This window comes from Tamandua tetradactyla, chromosome 7 (genome assembly GCF_023851605.1).
Source record: "Tamandua tetradactyla isolate mTamTet1 chromosome 7, mTamTet1.pri, whole genome shotgun sequence".
In the NCBI taxonomy this organism is placed as follows: domain Eukaryota; kingdom Metazoa; phylum Chordata; class Mammalia; order Pilosa; family Myrmecophagidae; genus Tamandua; species Tamandua tetradactyla.
Genome location: NC_135333.1, coordinates 23,460,606 through 23,466,315, shown reverse-complemented (window position 1 = coordinate 23,466,315; position 5,710 = coordinate 23,460,606). Strand labels below are relative to the sequence as shown.

At 39.1% G+C, this 5,710-nt stretch overlaps 1 non-coding gene across 1 annotated transcript; it reads right to left on the bottom strand.

Moving 5' to 3' along the window:
- Window positions 1–1,667: 1,667 nt before the first annotated feature.
- Window positions 1,668–1,831, bottom strand: LOC143642947 (U1 spliceosomal RNA). The gene has a single exon (XR_013156005.1). It is a non-coding gene; the product is annotated as a U1 spliceosomal RNA (small nuclear RNA).
- Between the last annotated feature and the right edge of the window lie 3,879 nt (window positions 1,832–5,710).

The window sequence follows — 5,710 nt, the reverse complement described above, 5'->3', positions numbered from 1 at the left end:
TTAAATAAAAATTTTTAAAAAAAGAATGTATCTGTCAGCGCCTTTAGGCTTGTGAAGAATGCTCCTCCAAACCCCTTAACTCAGTTGTTCTCTGGTGGCTTGCCTTAACCATGACCTTCCCCTTTATCCCTATCTGGAGTCCAGAGTAGATTAAACCTGACTTTCAAGATAACTAGGTAATGTGGTAGGGTGAATCAGAGTCCAGGTGCTGGAACCATACTGGGATTTTAATCATGAACCTGCTATTTGGTCAAGTTAACTTGTCTAGGCTCCTATTCCTTCATCTCTAAATTGTGGACTAATAATCTTCATCTCCTGAGATTTTGGTGATGATTAAATAACAATGTATTAAACTGCTCATGCTCAAAGTAAGTACTTATTACATGGGTGCTGTCTCTTGTGATAGACAATTTAAAGCATAGCACCTTCTCCCTTTAAGCGATTGAGGCCTGGGAGACACTGTCAAAGCTTTATAGAATCTGAGAAATATGGAAGCGTTAGATCAAATTGTTGATCAATGTAGCAGAATCTAAATTTTGCGCACTACATCCAGAGTGTAAAACATATGGCATTGTTTATAACTTGCTTCGAAGCTCCCCTTTTTACTGCTGGCAGGAGAAAAGTAATACATTTGCCAATTTTTAAGGGTAAATCAGTCTCTTTCATTTGGGTGGAGGGACTGAATTTCTTTCCATTTATTTTTCATTGTGATAAAATAAAATTTATTGTGTCCTCCCCTCCCACTCAGCACCACAGGAGGACCACTCTCCTATACCAACAGTCTCTTCACTCTTCTTGAGCTCCAGAATCCCCTTACCCTACCGAATGTACACTTTCCTCCACTAGCTTAGGTTTTCCCCAACCCTGTCCCTCTTCCCTGCTGTGAAAGCCTATCATGCTCAGTACTTCCCAATGGCCTCGGATGGAATTGTTCAGAAAGGGAACAAAAGAAGAAAGAGTAGGGAGAAGGGAAAGAGGAAGGAGAACTTTCACTTTTTTGAAGCCAGGAAAATAATCTTTAAGAAAAGTTTTTAGGTATAATACACAAAAGCAAATGAGTTTATCTTAAATAATATCAACTATCACATCCATATCCTATTCCTAATTATAACTACTTCTTAACACCCTGATTGTCTTTGTTAACAAATACAGCAGCAAGTGATAAAACCTAACATTTCAAACAGATGTCTTACAGTTCATAGTACAATAATATATATGTATGTATGTATGTATATAGTCTCAAATTACAATTTAGTACTAGGGTAGCTTTCCAAAACCTACCACCTCCAGATGGATCCCCTGACCAAACAAGTTCTGAAATGCAGAGGGACCAGCCCTTCCAGAACATCCACTAGTTCCATCCCCCTATCCCATATTATCTACAACCCCTTCCAATAAGAAAAAGTTAGAATGGGCATAGCCCAAATACCCTTAAAGTGTGGGATAGAAAGATCAAAGGTGATGGTGGAGTTATACAGAGAAGGTTGGGTTTGACAAATGGATATGGATGCTGAATCATAATATTGATATTTCTTTTAGCCCCCAGTACCTTACAGCAGCTAGAAATAAAATCCTAAAATTGTGGAATTGTAATCCATAGCAAACCCTGAAATCTGTTCTACAACTAATTATTGTGATGTACTTTGAAATGTATTTTTTTTTTAAACCAGGGGAGAGCGTGAACGCAGTACCCCACTACCACAAATTATGTAGTCAACTTTCCCACATCTGGGGAAATCGCAGGGGTCAGCACATCCGGAGTGCAATGGATAAGCCTCGCCCTGGGAAAATCACCTTCATGATTGTGGTATCTTGTATATACGTTACTTAAAGAGGAGGAAGAGTATAACAGAGAAGATAGGATTTAACAAATGAGCATGACTGCTGGATCATTATATTGATATTTCTGTTGGTTTCCAGTGTCTTGGGGCCACTAGAAGAAAAAATCAAAAAATCATGACACTATAACCCATATCAAACTTTAAAATCTGTTCTATAACTAAACTTGTTAAAATGTACTTGGAAATTTATTGCTTTTTTGTATGCATATTTCACAATCAATAAAACATTAAAACACACACAAAATAAATATACCATTTCCCCCATTCAACAAGAAAAATTATCAAGGTCCAACATTGTTAAAGTCAGTTTGAATCATGATTGCCGTTTTGGTGGATTATAAAGGCAATAATTTCTCTGTATCTCTTACAGTTTAGAATAATTTGGATGTATTTATACACTTTTATGTCTCCTTTTTCAAATCAATCTTCAATTTCTTATTGATTTGGGGCTTTGTTAATGGCTTGTTGGATTATTATTTTAAGTATTTTATTTATGAGAATTCATTTTAATGTATGTGTGAAAATACTTTATTTTAATCTGAAAAAAATTACAATTTAGTCAGTTTAACCTAAAATGCATAGACAATTGTGTATGTTAAATTTGTCGTTTAAAAAGTCAACCAACAGGGTGCATGGGTGAGTCAGTGGTAGAATGTTCACCTTCCATGCAGGAGACCTTGGTTCAATTCCCAGACCATGCACACTCCCCCCCCCCCAGAAAAGTCAACCAGAAGTCACAATTTTAAGGAAAAACTTTGTAAACAAATGTTGCCCACCATACTCACCACTATTTAACAGTCAAAGGAGTATTCGCTGTTGCAAGAAAACAAGAGAATGAAATTTGAGATGCAAAAATTTAGAAGGAGGAAATAATGATTATAGCCCCAGGAAACCTAAGAGAATCAACTGACTGGAAGTATAGATGAAACAAAACTGTAAGTTGAACAATTGCTAAAGTTGGGTAATGTGTAGATGGGGGTTCTTTGTTTTATTCTTTTTACTATTGTGTGTCTTTGAAATTTCTTATATTTTTTGTTTAATTTAAAATGAGCTTTGGCCAACTCTGCAAACAAACGCACTACTCTCCCCTGTTGTGTGGGATATGACCCCCAAGAGTGTAAGTCTCCCGGCAACATAAGACATGATGAGCCTGGCCCTGGCATTGTGAGATTGAGGATGCCTTCTTGACCAAAAGTCAGAAAAGAAATGAAACAAAATAAGTTTCAGTGAAGAGATTTTAAATAGAGTTAAGAGGTCATTCTGGAAGTTACTCTTCTGCAAACTTCAGCCAGATATTGCAAATTGCCACAGTATGCCAAGTCCCAACCAGCAGTATTCCTGAAAGCCTAAATAATACCCTGGGCTCAATCTAAGACTCTATAAATGTTTTACTTGGTAAGTTTATTTTTTCAGAAACTTAAGGCCTCCAGATTGTTCCTATGCCAGATAATCCCTGAAACCCAGAGGTACCAGTATCTCCAAGAACATCAACCAATTTCATTCCTCTACCCTATAAGGCTGGCACCCCTTTCCAGCATGGAAAAGTTAAAATGGTCATTGCCCAGAGATCCCTGAAGATTGAGAAAATGAGTGAAGGAGAGGGAGGAGGAGTAACTAAGAAATTAGGATTTAAAAAATTATTATGACTACTGACTCATTATATAGATATTTCTTTTCAGTTTCTAATGCATCAGAATAGCCAGAAGGAAATACCTGAAACATTGAACGGTAATCCAGTAGCCATGATTCTTGAAAATGGTTGTATAACTATACAGCTGTCACAGTGTGACTGTGTGATTGTGAAAACCTTGTGACTGACACTTCATTTATTCAGTGTTTGGACGGATGAGTAAGAAAATAAATAATAGGGGGTATAGATGTATGGGATGCTTTGGGTGTTCTTTTCTACTTTTATTTTTATTTTTATTCTTATTGTTTTTGGGGTAATGAAAATGTCCAAAAATCGATTGTGATGATGAATGCACAACTGTATGATGGTGCTGAGAATTATGATGATATAGTTTAGATGATTATATAGTATGTGAATATATTTCAATAAAATTGTATTAAAAAAAATTTTAAAAAAAGAGAAAGAAAGCACTGGGCTGGAATCCTGCCTCTTCCACTTACCACGTGGGACGAGTTATTACCTCACTGACTGTCACCTGTAAAGTGGGATAACCAAAGAACCTCTCCCATGGATAGCTATGAGATTTAAATGAAAGAACGCTAGGTAAAGCTTGATACAGATTGGTTGCTCCTTAAGTATCAACTATTATTACTTTTGGGGAAAATGCCTCATGTACGCGGCACTATAATGAGTTTCTACTAGAAATATGTGTGTAAATTGATGAAGTTGTAGCTGATATTTAAATGCTGCTTAGCATTTAAAATGTAAGATTTCACGCGAAACCAGCAGATGGCAGCATATCTCGATTTCTGTACAGCGGTGGGGCGGCCACTGTGCCCTCGCTAGACAGCTTTCCTTGGTAAAATCTGTTTCAGGAGTCCGTTTTAAAAGGAAAGAAGACCTCTTAGAGCCCTTCGATTTGCATGCATGGAGACGTGGAAATGAAGTGAACACACAGAGCACAACCTCTTCTTTTGCCGCGAAAAGTGAAGGGTGGATGGGTGGGTGTAGAATAATCCCGGCGCGCGCCTCCCACCGAATTTGGACGATTTCCACCATAATCCTTTTAGCTAGCCAAGTAAACTTAGGAAAACATGGCAGAAAACATTTGCTAGGTCCCAAATGGAAATATATGTTCTTTACTCCCCAAACTGATCTCATAGTCGTGCAAAGTAAATGGCTGATGGAAATATGGAGCCGCCCACACACATCCTCGTGTTTTAGTACTTGTCAGTGGATGGAGGCATTGCCCCTGTCACGTCCTGAATCGTCACCAGATCGCAATTTTACAGACTAAGGAAACAGAGGCTCAGAGAAGAAAGTGTCCTTGTAAATCGGGGAGTAGGAATTCAAATCCAGGCCATTCATTTGTCCCTTGGTTCATACATCGAAAACAAATATTAAGTTTCTTTTATGCGCTGGCAGTGTGCTAACGGCTGAAGAGAAGTGCATTGGCTGCACTGGAAATTCACCTTCCAAACGTCAGTCTCCGTCCTTAGAGGGTCTGAACTGCGTGACACCAAATCCCTTCCTTTCCATTCACCGCGCACGCAGTCTGTCCCCCACAAACCCGTTACCCCTAGCAGCCTGGCACTTCACCAAAGGCCCTTAAGGCAACTGGATTGCAAGGAACGTTTTACTATGTTGGCAAACGGTAGGGGCTTAGAATTACTATTTGAATGTCTAAGGGCTGATTTATACATTTATACTCTCTCTTGCTCCGGAAAGCCAGTAAAGGCTGCAAGATGTCTGCCTCTCCATTGAAGTTTTTGTGTTTTGAATAATAGCCCCAAGCACCTCTTTCAAAGTGCCCAGGAAAAAGCTGAGCCCACGCCGCGTCAGTGGGGCCGCCAGATGGCAATAGCAGCACACGTTTCTAGAGTTTGTCGGTCAATCTCCCAAGGGAAGAGATTTTCAGGGTTAGCTGGTCTACGCCCTCCCACTTTTCAGAAAAAGAAGAGCGCCGGCTCCAGATCCCCTCCTCCCCCCCCCCCCCCAAGGAAAATCGCTTAACAAGGACAGGTAGCTAGTTAGATGAATGATCTAAATGAACTAAATTTTATATCGGATGTTGATTTCTGTGACAAAGTATTGGCAGGATAACTTTCCTTATGGATACATTAAAGTTCTTTTGTATGGTGCATGGTCTGGGAATCGAACCCGGGTCCCTGTGTTAGGCAAGAATTCTGCCACCTAATCGCCCTTGCACCGTTCTAAGCAACTATTTTAAGTGTTTGGT